The 17,737-nt window shown below is 38.9% G+C and overlaps 1 pseudogene; it reads left to right on the top strand.

The window, feature by feature from the left end:
- Positions 1–8,108: 8,108 nt before the first annotated feature.
- On the top strand, positions 8,109–8,606 carry LOC114050342 (annotated as a pseudogene).
- The last annotated feature ends 9,131 nt before the right edge of the window (positions 8,607–17,737 follow it).

Below are 17,737 nucleotides of genomic sequence, written 5' to 3'. Positions count from 1 at the left end.
TGCAAAGACAAAAACAAAAGACTCTCTCAAGGAACTTGTATTCTATTGAGGGAGGGGAGAACAATATATACACAGGGAAATACATAAAACATACACATAAAGGAAATACACAGTCATTTCCTAGGGGGATGACACCAATAGCTATGGGCATGAGGAAAGGCTTCACGTAGAAAGTGATGCCTGAGCTGAACTTTAAAGGAAGTTGGTGATCTGTACGGCAGTGGTAAGGCTGGAATGCATTCCAGGCCTGGGGGGTACAGCCCATGCAAAGGCAAAGAGAGGGGGCAGGTGGAATGTTGGGTATAGGGAACATCAAATGGGACATTTTGCCTGGCATAGAACAAGCCACAGATACTTACTAGCTATGTGACTCTGGATAAGTCACTTAACTTCTGTCTGTCTCAGTTTCCTCAACTGTAAAATGATAATAATAATAATAATAATAGTAGCACATCTCCCAGGGTGTGAGGATCAAATAAGATAATGTAAGTAAAACACTCTGTTAACCATGAAGTATGAGATGAATACTGGTTATTATTATATGTTATGTGCTGGCTGGGCAGCTAAGTGGTACCCTCGTGCATACAGTGCCAAGCCTGAAGTCAGGAAGATTCTTCCTCCTGAGTTCAAATCCAGTCTGACACTTACTAGCTGTGTGACTCTGGGCAAATCACTTAACCCTATTTGCCTCAGTTTCCTTATCTGTAAAATGACCTAGAGAAGGAAATGGTAAACCACTCCAGTATCTCTCCCAAGAAAACTTCAAATGGGGTCAGGAAGAGACAGACATGACCGAACAACAAATATGCTAGCTATTTAAGATAATCTTATGAATAGCCACAAGTGGGCACAGCTGGACCATGTCATACTTGCCGTCCTTCCTTAGCATTTATTTCTCAATAATCTATTTTCTACTGCTACTATACCACCAACTAACAACTTGTCTCCGCAGCTACTGAACCACTTATAGGTCCCCCTTCTTCATAGTACCTCAAACTCTCAAATACTGTAATGGAAATGCCAGCTCAATCAATCCCTCTCTTCAACAGCTATTTTTACAGTACTTAGGAATTCTCCTTCCATGCTACAAATAGTGAGAATAGCTCTCAATAGCCACCTCCCAATCCTATTATGTTCCAGTCTTCTGATGGGAAAACAACTATTGTTTTCTTTATCAAAGATCAGGTAGGATGTGGCTGTGAAATTAAGTAAGACAGGTAGCTTTGGGCTCTACCCATTCACCATCTCCTACAGACTTTTTCAAGTGAGTTGACTACTTATATCTGTGGTATAAAACAGGAGGCTGATAAGAGAGGTGGCTGCCACATCAGCAGCTTGTGACTTACAGGTTTTCACGTGTCTCTGGCTTGCCATTGTTTGGGAGAGACAGCAAGTGAAGGAGGATTATGGAAGAGAAAAGTCCAATGTAAAAAGAATTGTGAAACTCATCCAGCCCTTGAACTTGACAACAAGTCCTTAGATCTTTATCATAAGGAAAATCTTCCTAACAATTAGAACTATCAAAAAGTGGAAGGGGGTGTCTTTGAAGAAAATGGGTTCTTCTTTGGAGATTCTTTGAACAAAAGCCAGATGGCCCCTTGTTGGTTATGATGTACATAGTAATCTTTTTGGGGTAGGGTTTGACTTAATGGCCATTAAAGTCCCTGAAAGCTGTGAAATTCTGTGATTTTGCAGCCTTCTCCCTTTGGATCCATCTATAATCAGCAAAGCTTCAGAAAGCTGTCTGCTGCCCCTCTGGAGAAGGCCCTTATTAACTGAAGGGATGTTGATAAGATTCCTTACTTTATCATGAGTTTTCATGGCAGCTGAAGAGCCATCATCATGCACTGTCTCTAACCTGGGTTGCTTACCCAGCTTCTCCTGCTCAGCATATGTACGTATTAATCCCCAGTGAATGCACCAGTATGAAAACATCTGCCTCACCACCTCATTTGCATAATAAGTAACATTATGCTTATTATTCTGAATGAACAGAGTGTAACTAGAATTAAATGCAACAAAAAGTTGTCAAAACCTTTTTTCATCATATTCATAATTACGTATTTCTAATTTTACCGCCTTTACAAACTTCGCACACACCAGGCACACGTTTAGAAAACTGCCTTAAGAAAGAGACAAAGGGTGGCAAATGGATTCAGAGTAGACGACACACACAGACTCTCTTCCCCCCCAGGATTTAAGTGGAGCATAACAGCAACCTGTGTGCATTGAGAGTTTACATATTAAAAATGAATCTCCAAATTTGCAGATTGCCCTCCAAATGAAAGCCAATTATGAGGCACAATGCCACCTAAGACAAAGAAAGAAGGGATTGTAATAGTAAAGAAGCCAGGAGATAGCAAATGCAATTCAAAACGGAAATGTAGCCAATAATTAAGTCTGAGTGTAAATATCTAATCTGTGGAACGAACAGAACGGAATGGAATGGAAGAGTTACCAGAGGAAAAGAACCATGCCAGGCACTGATCAGGAAAGGCTTAAGGGATTATAGGAGAGACATCACTATAACCAGTATTCCAGTGTGTAACCAGTAAAGAAATGCAAGCAAATGACTCGGAAATGATACAAGCAAATCCAAATTTGAGAAACAAAGCACTTTTGTCATGATGAATGTTTTTGTACATAAATGATTTGTATGTAATAAGAACTCCAAGTTACAGGGGCCATTGAGGTTTACACAGTGCTTTCCTCATGGCAACTAACGAGGCAGGTGTTGTAAGTAGTCAACTCCAAGTGACGGATGAAAAAACTGAGGCTTAGAAAGGTTATGTAACTTGACTATTGTTGCACAACTAGTCAGTAGCAAAACTGGGATTTGAATCCAGGTCCTCCGATCTCAAACCCAAGGCTTTTTCCACTACAACCAGTTGAATTACTGGATTTCATTAAGCACCTTTATTAAGTACTCATTGTGTTCAGAGCACAGCTAGGTACAAAGAAGGTCAAGGAAAACGTAAACTCCTTAATAGCATGGACTGTCTCACTTTTTTCATTTTTATCCACAGAACCTAGCTCAGTGTCTGGCATACAGTAGGCACACTCTAAAGTCTCTAAAGGAGGATGTAAGACATCCACAAATAGCTGCACAACAAAAACCTTGCATGAAAAACAAATGATGGAGATTCAAAAGATATACAATATGAGATCTATACCAGGAGGTAAGGATCTTTACCTGCTAGTTGGAACTGAGGTTTCCAGAAGGGGGCGGTATGTGAATTAAGCTTTAAAGGGTGGGAATTCAACAGACAGGGTAAGAGAATGACAGATCCTGGTCACATTACGGGCAAAGAAATGGTGGATGGTCAAATGCAAGAGCTATGGGGGATGACAAATAGCCTGGTCTGGCTGAACTGCATAGTAGGAGGAGGTGAGTAGGCTGACAATTCTGGTCAGATTTTGGAAAGTCCTGAGTTCCAAGCTAAATCACATTAGAATGGATTGGAAAGAGCAGAACATAGAGGAAGACCTGTTAGGAGGCTTTTGCAATAGTCCAAAGGGTAGGAACGCAGGTTCTAGGGGACCAAAAGAAATAATATATGTTAAAGTGCTGGACTAACCTTAAAGCACTATGTAAACATGATCTATCAGTATTATTTATTTTTCTGGTAGGACTTGTGATTTCATTGGGCTAGGGAGCTCCCTTTGAGGAGCTTCATCTACTGATGGAGATCAGCACCTGCTCTGCAATTAATATTCTCAGAGACCTGCAAGAGACACTGAGAAATTAAGAGACTTGCCCAAGGTCACATAGTATATCAGAAGAGAGGCATGAACCCATGTCATCTTGATGCCAAGGTCAACTTCAAACCCCTTCACCATACTGTTTCTCATCATTATAATGAGTATTGTAATTTTGTCTATTTATCCCCAGACTCTGTTACTGTGCCTTGCCCATAATAGGTGCTTAATAAATAACCATTGAATTGAACTATTAAATTGGGTTGGTGGTAGAATGAGTTAAAATTGGGGGGAAATGAACGGGAGGCATAGTGTGGATGGAAAACTGAAATCACTTGTTAATCAATTAGATATAAAATGTGAGAAAAGAGAAGAGGTCAAGATAACACCCAGGGCCTGAGCACACATAGGTTGGGTGAATGCTGGCACCATTGATAGAAACTGTATTGTAAAAAGGGGGAACAAGGTCAGGGCCAAAGATCCTAAGCTTGAATTGACATACACAGTGAGTGAAGGTGTTAGAGGGAGGCCCACATGGGAAGGTCCTGGAGATGGTTAAAAGGGTATGTAGGGAGCTGAAGAGATAGGTCAAGCCCTATGGCTGGAACTGAAAATGGGCAGGTATTTTTTAATTGAATGTGCAGATTTAATTTCTCAGTTTATTTAGCTATAACAGAATCTGGTGTGGTCTGAGTCATGTCCTAATTTATAGGCAAAGGAGAAGACTAAAGAAATATGCCAACTACAGAATCAAGCCCTGCATGGCTGCCGATTTGGTAGAGAGATGAACGTCAGATTTTGTTCACCAAGAAAACTGCAGCTAAGAGCAAGAGTCCTGCTCTAGCATGGTGGTGAGTAAAACCCACCACAAGATGACAGGCCTCCCAGTGAAGAGGAAGAAGAAAGCCCAGAAGATGAAAGACAAGGTGTATGCAGCTGACTAAAAGGAAGTGAGGGAGGCAAACAGGGCACCAATAATCTACAGGGTGACCAGAGAAGGACAACCAAGATGGTAACAGCCCTTGAGATTACCCCAGGTGAGGAGCAGTTGAAGAACATGGATACGTTGAGGAAGCATGGCTGAGTAGACAGTACAGTGGTTTGAGCCTAGTAAAAGCTCAATGTTGTTGTTCTTATACAGTTATTTTTTCAGTCATGTCCAACCTTTCATGACCCCATTGGGGGTTTTCTTGGCAAAGATACTGGAATGGTTTTGCCATTCCTTCTCCAGATCATTTTGTAAGTGAGGAAACTGAGGCAAACAGTGTTAAGTGACTTGCCCAGGTCACACAGCTAGAAAGTGTCTGAGGCCAGATTTGAACTCAGAAAGATAAGTCAACCTGACTCTAGGTCCAGTACTCTATCTACTGTATCACCTACCTGCCCCAAATCCTTAAAAAGCCTGTTGAATTGATTTGTTTTCATAGGATTACAGAGTCAGAGAACATTAGAACCTATATGACCCAACATTATTTCTTTACAAAAGCAGGCACTAAGTCTCAGAGAGGTGAAGTGACTTCCTTGAGACCACAGATAGCGACTGGACCAGTCAGGACTGGACTCTTGGTACGTTTCTATTTCAATGTGATTTCCATTGCACTCTTGCTATTTGTCCCTTATCACATTCCCAAAGGACCCTGCTCCTTAACTGCAAAGACATCTGAGAAACTAATTCAAGCTAAACCACTAATGACTAACACTGGCTGAATGTGTTATCCTCCTAGGAGATTTGCATTTTAACAGGAGATTCCACAGGACCCAATGCCTGAACATAAATGACTTGAGTCTCTCATGGAATTTTAGGTTCTGTCATAGGCTGGGTATAGGTCAGGGAGGGAAAGAGATATTTCGGTGCAGAAGGCATTTACCCAGCCCCTCAAAGCACATTCTATAGGTGGCTACCTGTTCTATCTATGCTCAAAGCCAGAGCTATCATTGTAGTTTTTAATGAAAGTAACATCCCTGGAATAGAACGTAAAAGCAGAGTAGAGCCTATCATAATGTCTTTTGTCTTTGCCCAGATTAGGATGCAGGGTGAGTCAAATCATGTTCCTACAAAACATCATAATCACCTAAGGTCTGAGCCTGAGAAGACACGGTGGGCCCTTTAGTTCTGCTCTCCAATAGACCCATTATAAAAGGATTTTAAGCCACACATTTCAAATCTCTATAATGAGGTTTTCTTGACTCAGGGTCCAGCAATCTATCCACTGTTCTACCTAGCTGGGGCACAGTCTCTGCTCTCATGGAATTTATAGACTGACTAGTAGAGGGATTTGACACAAACACAAATAAGCAAAATACAATACGATACATAAATATATTGAAAAGGTGTGAGCAAACTGTTCTGTGAGGTCCACGGGAAGAGTTCTATGTATGGTAAGAAATGAGGGAAAGCTTCATGGAGGAGACACTTTTTGAGTTGGAATTTAAGGATATTTAAAAATTAGGCAAAGACAAGAATAGGTCTTTAATAAGGTACCAGGAAAAGGGAACAGTCAGAGCATGAATAAAGGCATGGACAGGAGGAAAAGATTGGTATGTGTATATAAAACAATGGATAACCTGGTTTGTCTATAGCATGGAAGGCAACATGTGTGTGTATGTATATGAAATATAGAAGGAGACGTGGTGCCAGATTGTAGAGGGCCGTGATAGCAAGCTCTTGCATATTTTTAACCTTATATAGTAAGCAACCAGGAACCAAGAAAGAGTTTTGAATAGACAAGTAATGTAAGCAAAGATAAGTAAGGAATATAAGTATCTTATACAAATAATGGATAAGTTATCCTTTGACATGTTAGGAATTTTGTGAGTATTTAATAATCCTTGGTCCAAAGCACATACCCAAAATGAGGTTTCAGAAATGTGTCATTATTGCTTCATTCTTCACATTTATATTTCCTGGCAAAGCAGTCAAGCATTTGTAACATTGCTGTTTTGTTCCTCACTCCCTTCCCCACCCCACCTCCATATCTTGAATTTTATGTCATCTTTGTTTAAGAGTGGTACTATTATTATTGTTCTTTTTCCCCATAAAAGGGGAGGACAGTATAATTAAATCAACACTTCTTATACACTTTCTATGTGGTAAACATTGGATTTTTTTCCTATTTCAAATGTTTCACACTTAATTTTCTTTTCAGATTCTCCTGAACTGCTCACTCACACAACACATTCCTTTAAGTTACTGTTTAAGCACTATCCCCTTCACTATACATAGCAAACCATTTTCATACCCCTTGACCTTGATTTTTGTAGAGCAATAATAACCATTTCTATAGCACTTGTACTACAATAACAATCCATGACTTCATTTAGTATAAGCACTCCCTCCATTCATGCATATTGCAATCCTTTTATAATGTTTTAGAAAGTCTTTGAGAAGACCCTGTGGTTCAAAAAATTCACCCCACTGTGGTAAACCTGGTAACAAGCCCATCTGAATTCAACTGAGCTGATCCCCTGATGAAAGGTGATAATTATAACAATAATGACCAGAAATCACTTTCAGCACTTACCCCAAAAAGAAGCATATAGTGTTTTTTTTTTAGTTTGTATTTAATCAAATTAATTTTTATATCTACATCAGATAATTAATTTTTATATCTACATCTTTTACCATCAGAGGTAAAAGATAAGTGTTCTTATTTCTATGAGACAATAAGAGGTCAAGCAACTCAACAATGTTCACTCCACAAATTAGAGGTGAATGCAGAAACTGAAATCTCCAACATCCCTAGATGGTCCCTGGCAAAACCTGAGTGAGCAGCCTCCAGTCTAGGGCCACCTAGAGCAGATGGTGACTATGCTCTGACACTAGCCATAATTTGGAGCCCTTTCTTATTTCCTCTTTGGACAGAAGTCAGAAACATCTTTTTAAACTGACAAATCCACATAAGACCCTAAGAACATCTTAGAAAGGACCTTGCTAATCCCTTTGGTAGCAATCCTTTACATGAGCCATTCCTAAATTTGAAGAGCTTTTTCTCACAGTTCTACTCCAAGACGAGAGTGTAATATATTTGAGAATCTGAGAAGAGCTTGATCTCCTCTCTTTTAGAGGTCAGGTTTCTCTCAGATACGTGTCTGGTCCACATGAGCCCAGAGCTCTTGCTCCTCCTTCAACTACAATCATGTAACTGAAGACGCTCATAGTCAGGAGGAAATGTCTTGGTACTGAAACTGATGATGAGGAGAGAGGTGGGGGGCAAGGTAAATAGGATATGGTAGATGTTCTCTACAAGGTAACTGGGTCTTTGAGTTTTGCCTAAGTGGTTTTCTTTGTTACAATGGAGGTTGACCAGTTGCTTTGCTTCTTGGAAAAAGGTGTTAAGAGGAAATGATTTAGGAATTAAAAAGAAAAGGCACTTTCCACCAGCTCCGCCATATTCCAGTGAGTTGCCAAAATGACGAACCCAAAAGGAAAAAGGAGAGGGACAGGATACGTGTTTTCTAGGCCCTTTCGAAAACATAGTGTTGTTCCTCTGGATACGTATATGCGAATATGCAAGAAAGGTGATATTGTAGATATCAAGGGTGTGGGCATGGTTCAGCAAGGAATGCCCCACAAATGTTACCATGGCAAGACTGGACAGGTCTGTAATGTTACTCAACATGCTGTAGGCATTGTTGTAAACAAACAGGTTAAGGGCAAGATTCTAGGCAAGAGAATTAATGTGCATATTGAGCATATTAAGTATTCTAAGAGCAGAGATAGCTTCCTGAAGCGGGTAAAGGAAAATGATCAGAAGAAGAAAGAAGCCAAAGAAAAAGGCACTTGAGTTCAACTGAAACACCAGCCTACTCCACCCAAAGAAGTACACTTTGTGAGAACCAATGGCAAGGAACATGAGCTGTTGGAACCAATGCCCTCCAAATTCATGGCACAAATGGCTGTAAAATAAAAACAATAAAAAAATTCTTGGGTTAAAAAAAGGCATCAATGAAACTAAAATAAAACCTATTCTTCTACAACTGAGTAAAGGGTCTTTGAGAATTACAATAGTCACACAATTTATCACTGCATCCAAACTTGTGATGAGTCTTTTATGAGCCAAACGAGGCTGGTCCTTAGTTAAGAAAGGGCCCATAATTGAAGCCATTCTAGCTGGGAAGAATCTTACGGGAATCTCCCTGTGTTAATATGGAACTGTGGGTCCCCTTCCCCTCTGAGGCGTCGGAGGACATTAGTGGCAGATTCTCAGCAATAATATAATTGATAGGCAGCAACCTGCAAGTTACTTGAGATCAGGGACTGTTTAATTATTGTCTTTGTATCCCTAGGACCTAGTAGTGTCTGGCACTTGGCAGGGGCTTAATAAGTGCTTGTTAATTAATTGATTAGTTCCAAATAAAATATATCCATTATTTTTGGTGCCTTGTCTGAAGAATGTAGGAGAAGAAACAGAGAATGTGAATTCCAACATTTCCATTCAAGTGACAGAGAGAACATGACCAGATTCTCATTGTATTCCAACAAGTAACAAATCTTCTCTACATTTATTAATAAGGAAAATTTCCCTGAAATGATTTAGACACAAGCAGATGACAGATTCATTTAAATGAATAGGTTCATTTTAAAAATAGCTCATAGTAATAATAACTGAGGTTTGCAAAACACCTTTGGAGATGTTCTTTGTACTTGAGCCTCCTCACAATCAGCCTGAGATGCAAGTCTTCAGGTGTTACTATTTGACAGATGAGGAAATTGAGGTTCAGAGAATGAATTGCCCATAATCACACAACTAAGCATCAGAGGTGGGATCCAAACACAGGTGTCTTCTGACTCAAAGTCTAAAATGTGCTATTTCTCCAAAGTACCAAGGAGAAATAGAACACCTGACCACTACCGTGATACAGTTGCTATGGAGTATTGATTTCTAACTACGGATTTCTGTGGAGTTAGTGCTATTAATAGTCATTTAAATAAATATATATGTATATGTATTTTTTCCAGATCCCCTCACAATTTGAACCCTTAGGAAAAATCATTATGTATCCTAACATAAAAATAATGCATACTTTGGAAATGACAGCCCACCAAATGCATGACATGGATGCACTGAAATGAAAATTAAATTTTAATATTAAGTGACTCCTGGTAAAATGTGACTATGTCTTTATGACTGACTCACAAGTCTTAAAGTCCACAGCATATCACATAAAAGGTACATGGACATAGCTGGGCTGGCTAACACACTAGCATTTACCAGCCAAAGTTCACATTAAGGTGGTAGATCCTAGGAACCAGAATGGGGAGCAGGCTATCTGGAATGGAAGATAAATGTGTGGATGAGAAGCCACAAGGCCGTTTTGGTCAGGTGGACTCTCAGGTCTACAATCATCCATTCTCACATGGTTTTGACCAGCCATGTAGGAAAAGCAGAGTATATGAAAAACACTTACTGCCCAGACGATGATCTACAACTGGGCAGTCCATCAAATTAATAAGAATAACAATATCCTTTCTTTTGGTCCAGACTTCTGATTTAATTGGTGTAGGAGACTTCCAATAAGGAAATTCCCTTCACTCAAACAGATTAGCAATTTGTCTGCAATTTACAGTCTTAGAGAGTTGCTTAGGGCATTTTGAGGGTAAGTGACCTGCCCAGGGTCACAAGCCAATATTCATCAGAAGCAGAACTTGAACCCAGGCTTTCCTGAGTCTAAAGCTAACTCTTTATCCACTAGATTTCAGTGCCTCTAAAACAGGGACACCAAGAGACAATTATACAGCACTTTAAGATTTGCAGAATGCTTACCATCACCATTATACCTTAGCCACTAGAGCTGGACAATGAATTTGCCTCAAAACTTAGAAGGAAAAGATTGCACTATATTATATTTGGGAAATTGACAGCTCTTTCAATGATTCCATACTGCTCAATTTTTTAAAAAAGTCTATCTCTTCAATAATTTTTGTTGTTGTTCAGTCATTTCAGTTGTGTCCAACACTTTGTGACCCCACTTGGGGTTTTCTTGGCAAAGATCCTGGAGTGGTTTGCCTTCTTCTTCTTCAGCTCATTTTGCAGATAAGGAACTGAGGCAAACAGGGTCAAGTGACCTGCCCAAGGCCATACAGCTAGTAAGTGTCTGTGGCCAGATTTGAACTCAAGAAGATGAGTTTTCCTGACTCCAGGACTGGCACTCTATTCACTGTGCCACCTAACAACAAGTGAATCATGGAATATCAATTTTATTTTAGAGGCAGGCTAACCATATAATAAGAACCACTGCAAGCCAGTGGATAGAGCAAGTGCTACACTAGCATCCTTAATATATCAGAAAAGCAAAATGAACTGTAGGTTATGGGGTCAGTCCTCTATCTTACATTTTAAACTGGATGTCCCAGAAACATCTCAAACTCATTATGTCCAAAATGGAACTCATTATCTTTTCCCCCAACCCAGCCCTCTCCCAAAGTTTTCTGTGACTGTTAATGGTACCACAATCCTTCCAGTTTAGTTTTGTAACCTCAGAACTATCCTCAAGTCTTTACCCACTCTTGTCACCCATATCCAAATTCTCCAGGTACCACATCATGTTGATCCTGCTTTCACGTCCTCTCCGATATCTGTCCCCTTTTCTCAACGCCTGTGGTCACTGCCCCAGGTCAGGCCCCCATCACCTCTGCAATCATCTCCTCATTGGGCTCCCTTCTTTAAGCTTCTTGCCTCTCAAATCTGTCCTCTCCAGAGCTGCCAAAGTGATTTTCTTTACACATATCTCACTATATTATTCCCTTGCTCAATGAACTCCAGGGGCTTCTTGTTACCTCTATGATCAAGTACCAATTCCTCCATTGGGAATTTGAAGCCCTTCACAACTTGGCTCCAACCTAGCTATCCAGCCTTATTCAACATTATCTCACTTCACATGCATTCTGGCTCATCCCAAGTCCCCTTTCTGTTATTTCTCACAAATGGCATTCCATTTCCATTATCTATCATCATCATCCTATCCCTCCAAAGTAGAGGTGCTAACCCCACTTTGTTCTTTCTTTACCCAAATGTAATTTTTAAAAGGTTTTGTTGTCTTTATCTTCCTTTTTCACCTTCAGATTATTTGAGTTTGTAACCAGTAAAATAGAAACTCTTTGATGACAGAGATTATTTGATTTTTATTTTGGTTTATATCTTTGGCACCTAGCATATTGCCAGGCCCATAGGAGGTACTTAACAAATGCATGCTAACTTACTGCATTCCTGTCACTATTTTTACAGGACTCTGCACTTTCATATTTTTCCTCTGATATCTGTTTTTATTTCCATCTTCTGCCCATGACTTTGAAATCCAAGTTGGTCAATGAGTTTCTCTGTTTGTGTACATTGGTTTCTTTAGGCAATTCCCCCTTTTCCCTTCTCATTGGGATTGTTTGACTTGTGGCTTTAGAATTTTATACTTTAGAACTTCCCATCTGTCCTAAATTATGACTACCCCCTGTAGAATTTTAGTCCCTGGGATTTAATCTATTCCCTCTCTTAACTCTTTGAAATCAACTCTCACAAAATACAGTGGGCACATAAAGTTGTTCCTATTTTTTCTCCCTTTCTAGATAATACGGGGATAGAGCTCTGGACCTGAAGCCAGGAAGAGCAGAGTTCAAATCCATTCTCAGACATTTATTAGCTGTGTGATCCTGAGCAAGTCACTTAAACCAACTACCTCAGTTTCCTCATCTGTAAAATGGGGATAATGGTAGCACCAAAATGAGATTGGTGAAGCAATTTTTAAACCTTAAAATCTTTATATAAGTGCTAACAATTATTATTATTATCTGTCAGGGGTTTGGCTGCTGTGCATGCTAAAGTTTTTTGGTGCCAAAGGTCAGAGTTGGGTGAAAAGTTGGACACCAAAGGTTGATGAACAGCCCTAAAAAGGGCTTGCCAAGCTCTCACACCAGAGGTGCTAGTATCCCTTAACACCCCATATGTCCCACCATGGCAGATGGGCTCAACCAATTTGAGGGTGATCAACAGGCCTCAAACCTGTTGGTGAATTAGGGAGATGTCTACCCCAAGCATATGAAAACTTCCCCTGGCAGAATGGGTGCATGAAAACAATTTGTTTCAATGGCCATTAAGCCAGCTGAAGTAGGCAATGTGGAGCACTTAGTGCTTGGTCAGACATCAAAGACACCAAGGTCATCCACTGCATTCCATGCCTTCCAGTCATACTGACTTTTGTCTTGCCACTGGACTTCGATGACTCAGGAAGAGAGAGTGAGGCTGGCAACTTTTCGAAACTCTGCTTCACTTAAATCCAATTCACACCCACAAATCAAGATGTCACCCCATGATCTCAATGGTCCTCTTCAAAAATGAAGGACAAACAAACAAGGACAGCAAAGTTCCAAGACCTTGTCATTCCCATAGCAATACTGCCATCTCTTCTGTACCATTAACAAGTTCTCCTTCTAAGTGAGACTCAGAATCACAATAGAAACTTTCCTCGTTGGTTCCTCCACTTTACAAAAGAAAAACCTATCATTAAGACAAGCTAAAACATGATTAACTACTTTGCTTCTGACAGACAGAGAGCTCTAAGAGGTGGCTGGAAAATGGGGTCCCCAATCACTACCATTCTATATCTTTTTTTCCAATATCTTTTTGTTATCTATTTCTCAAATTCCTTTTTTATTTCTTCTTTGTCTTAGGGATCTGCAGCATACTCATGATAATGATGTTTTTGTTTCTACCTCCATTATTCTCCACACAAATGTTCTCTTCCGTGCTGCCCCCTTTTCTGTATTTACTCACATGGTCACATGTTCTTAATTTAGACTACTAGTCTCGTTGCTTCCCTCAGACCTTATCCAGGGGGAAATACAGTCCACCATCCCCATTAACACCAACATTAACTACTAACAAAATCACTGTCAAATTGTCAGGTCAGTAGCCCTTGGAATTATAGCCTCCTCATACCCACTACCTGCTTCCAACTGAGCCCCCACCACCATGTAGGGTAACAACACATGTGAAGATGCAATATAGCAACTCTCTCTGAAGGTAGGTTAGACCCTGACTCCTCAGTTGCCACAGCTTCTGGAAAAACCTAGAAAAGAAAGTTCTTGCCAACAAAATTCTTGGCACTGTCAAAGATCAGAAATGTATCTAGTTCTATCAATGACAATGGCACTGAAGAAGATAGATTACCACCTGCCTTTCTGCACTCCTCTTATACAACCCAGCCTTGCTATGTGCATTTCAGTTGATCTCTCCTTTATGTGTTTTCTTCCCATTAGAATGTGAGCTCCTTGAGGGTATGCACTGTCTTACTTTTTCATTTGTATTCCTGGTGCTTAGATAATTGCATAGCACATAGTAAGGTAAGTACTTATAAATAGATACTTTTTTTTCATTCATTCATTCCTACAATGCTGCATCTGCCCCCAGCATATGCCATCCTATTTTCTTTTGAATATTTACCACTTCATACAAATTTTCTTTCACAAATTTACTCTTTTAAGTAACTCCCGTGGCTCCTTGGAGTCCCATAACATGAAACAAAACAATGCTTTTTCCATAATATTTTTGATAGTCCTGAAAGAATCTCTGAGAAATCAAATGCTCCATTCTCCTGTCTTCAGGTGAAACTTCTCTTGGCAGGCTGATAAGAAGCTAATCAATTAGGAATCATACACAAGAAGTTGCTGAAAAGAGCATGCCTTTTGACCAGGCTATACCACTTGCCAAGTCTCCAAAATCAAATAAATAGGAAAAGGTCTTACTTGTACAAAAAAAATTTATAGTAGCTCTTTGGGGGTGACAAAAAATGTAAACTAAAAGGTTGCCCATTAATTAAGGAATGACTGAACAAGTTTCAGTATATAAATGTGATGAAATACTACTGCATTGTAAGAAATGAAGAAATTTTAAAAAGACATGGAAAGATTTATATGAACTGATATAGAGTAAAGTGAGCAGAACCAAAAGTATAATTTATACTGTAACATCAATATTATTTTAAAAAAAACTGACAAAAGCAGAACCAGGAGAATAATTTATGCAATAACAACAACGCTGCCAAGACAAAAAATCTTTGAAGACTCTAAGAATTATGATCAACACATGGACATCTATGATGCAATGGTGAAACATGACTATCCACCTCTTGACAAAGAGGTGATAGATGTAGGGCAGAGAATCACATAGACACACACACACACACACACAGACAAGTGTGTATATGTGTATGTATATGAATACACATATATGAATTTGTTTTGCGTCACTCTTCATATTTGTAACAAAGAATTTATTTTCCTTTTTGCCTTTTTTTCTAATGGGGAAGGAGGTGAGAGGGAGAGAAATATATTTCTGTTAATTACTTTTGCTTTGATAGAGAAGTGGGGCAGGGTGCTACAGCTGTGGCATATTGCATGCCACATGATGAGGTCACTATATTGTTAATTTTATTTAATTGGGTTTTTTTTGTTACAAGATATCTCATGTGAAGTAGGGGGTATCTGTAAATGTAATGCAAAAAATATATATAAAACTTTTATTTTAAAAGATCTCCTGAGAAACTGATCTTCCAGAGTCTTTCAATAACCCATTTTAGAGTGCAAAAAATTAATCTTCTTCATCATCAAATCCTCATCTTATCTCTCATGTAAATCTCACTCATTATATTGTAAAGCTGCATTTCCTCAGTCAGTTGTGAGTACAGTAAAGAGCTGGTCATTATCTTCTATTCCAGTATTAAAGATCCTACTCACAACTATCAGATAAGCAAATAGTCCATGTGAACACATGGACATATGAATATCCAAAATATAATTAATGTCTTGGTAAAAAAAAAAAAAAAGAGGCACAAAAATAGTGAAGAAAATAACACCTCAAAAAACAGAATTGGCCAAATGGTAAAAGAGGTACAAAAGGTTATTGAAGAAAATAATTCCTTAAAAATTAGAATTGGGCAAGTGGAAGCTAATGACTCCAAGAAACATCAAGAAACACTTAAGCAAAGCCAAAAGTATGAAAAATAGAAAATATATCATTAAAAACAACTGACTCAGAAAACAGATTGAGGAAAGATAATTTAAGAATTATAGGACTACCTGAAAGGCATGATTTAAAAAAAGAGCCTATATATCATAGTTCAAGAAATTATAAAGGAAAACTGTTGAGTTACCTTAGAACTAGAGGGTAATATGGAAATTTAAAGAATCCACTGATCCCCTCCCAAAAATGATCCCAAAATTAAAACTCCCAGGAACAGTATAGTCAAATTCCTGAGCTTCTATTTCAAAAAGAAAATAATTCAAGTAGCCAGGAAAAAAAACACCATGAAGTCACAGTCAGGATCACACAAGATTTAGCAGTTACAGAGAGCTTAGAATATGATATTCAAGAAAGCAAAGGAACTACGTTACAACCAAGAATAACCTACCCAAAAAAATGAAATAATCCTTCAGGATAAAAAAAATGGGCATTTCATGAAATAGAGGACTTTCAAGAATCTCAACTGAAAAAACTAGAACTGAACAGAAAATCTGACTTTCAAATAGAAGACTTAAGAAAAGCATAAAAAGGTAAACATGAAGAGAAATCATAAGGGACTCAAGAAGTTTAAACTATGATCATGCCTATATGGGAAAATGATATACGTAACTCCTAAGAACTTAATCATTATTAGGACAATTAGAATGAATCTACATAGACAGAGGGCAAGGGGGTGTATTGATTACATTGGGATGATCTCAAAAAAATGGATGTGTAAGGGGCAGTTAGGTGGCACAGTGGATAGAGCTCCAGCCTTGGAATCAGGAGGACCTGAGTTCAAATTCAACCTCAGACACTTGATGCTTACTAGCTGTGTCACCCTGGGCAAGTCACTTAACCCCAATTGCCTCACAAAAAAAAAGAAAGAGTAAGAAAGAGGAATGCACAGGGAGAAGGTGGAAGGGAAAGAATGGGGAAAACTATTTCACATACAACAGATGCACAAGGAAGACATTTTATAGTGGAGGGGAAATGTGGGAGGGACTGGCAACACTTGAACCTCACTTTCAACTGCATTGGGTAGAGGAATCTATCTTACTCAACAGGGAAATAGAATGAGAAAAGAATAAAAAGAAAGAGAAAGTAATAGGAGGGAAGGCAGATTAAGGAAGGCAGTGCTCAAAAGCAAAATATGCATTTAAATATGTGTATATATACAAATATAGTACATATGCATATATACATACATAAACACACACACACATATTTACACTGGTAGAGGATCATGGAGGGATTCTCTATAGCAATGAAATCATTTGGGTTTCTGGACCTGGGGCATCATTGCCACAGGGAACTCCTTCATAATCTTCTAGCAGTGTAAATCACCAACTATTCTGCAATTTCTAGTTTTAAAGAGTTGCCTTGGGGATACTTAGAGGTTAAATAATATGCTCAGGATCACACAGACAGTCTGTATCAGAGGCAGGATTTGAACCCAGGTCTTTCTGACTCCACTCTCTGTCTACTACACCATGGTCTCTGTCATATGTATGTATGTATATTTAAAGGGTATGGCATTTTTCTCAACTTGACCTTTTTAACATCTCTTTCAAATCATCTGAGGTATGGATGTCAAGTAGAAGACTGTATTTCATAAGTGAGAACTGATAAAGTAAGATCAAGGAAATAGGAAGTTAAATAGAAGAAACTGGCATTCAGAGATAATAACAGCTAACATTTCTATGGTACTTAGAGGTTTTCAAAGCACATTGCATGTAATTTTTTAAAAAAATTCTAGTATTCAGTTGCTTGATAGAAAGAGTAAATCCAAGCTTAAAAGGGTAACTAAGAACGAGTCCTTTGATGAATACTCAGAAATCCTTGAATTCATTAATTCACAGATTTAGGACCTTAGAGAACACCTAGTCATTTATAGATGAGAAAGTGAAGGTCCAGAAAAGTCATACAGATAGAAAGGAGTGGGGTGAGGGCTTGACCCCAAATCCACTGATTCTATCCTCTGCTCTTTCCACTATGCATTGCAGAGAGAGAGAGAGAGAGAGAGAGAGAGAGAGAGAGAGAGAGAGAGA

This window comes from Vombatus ursinus, unplaced genomic scaffold, assembly GCF_900497805.2.
Source record: "Vombatus ursinus unplaced genomic scaffold, bare-nosed wombat genome assembly UNPS02014799.1, whole genome shotgun sequence".
NCBI classification, from domain to species: domain Eukaryota; kingdom Metazoa; phylum Chordata; class Mammalia; order Diprotodontia; family Vombatidae; genus Vombatus; species Vombatus ursinus.
Note: the sequence above shows the minus strand (reverse complement) of the source record. Positions and strands in the feature narration are given on the sequence as shown.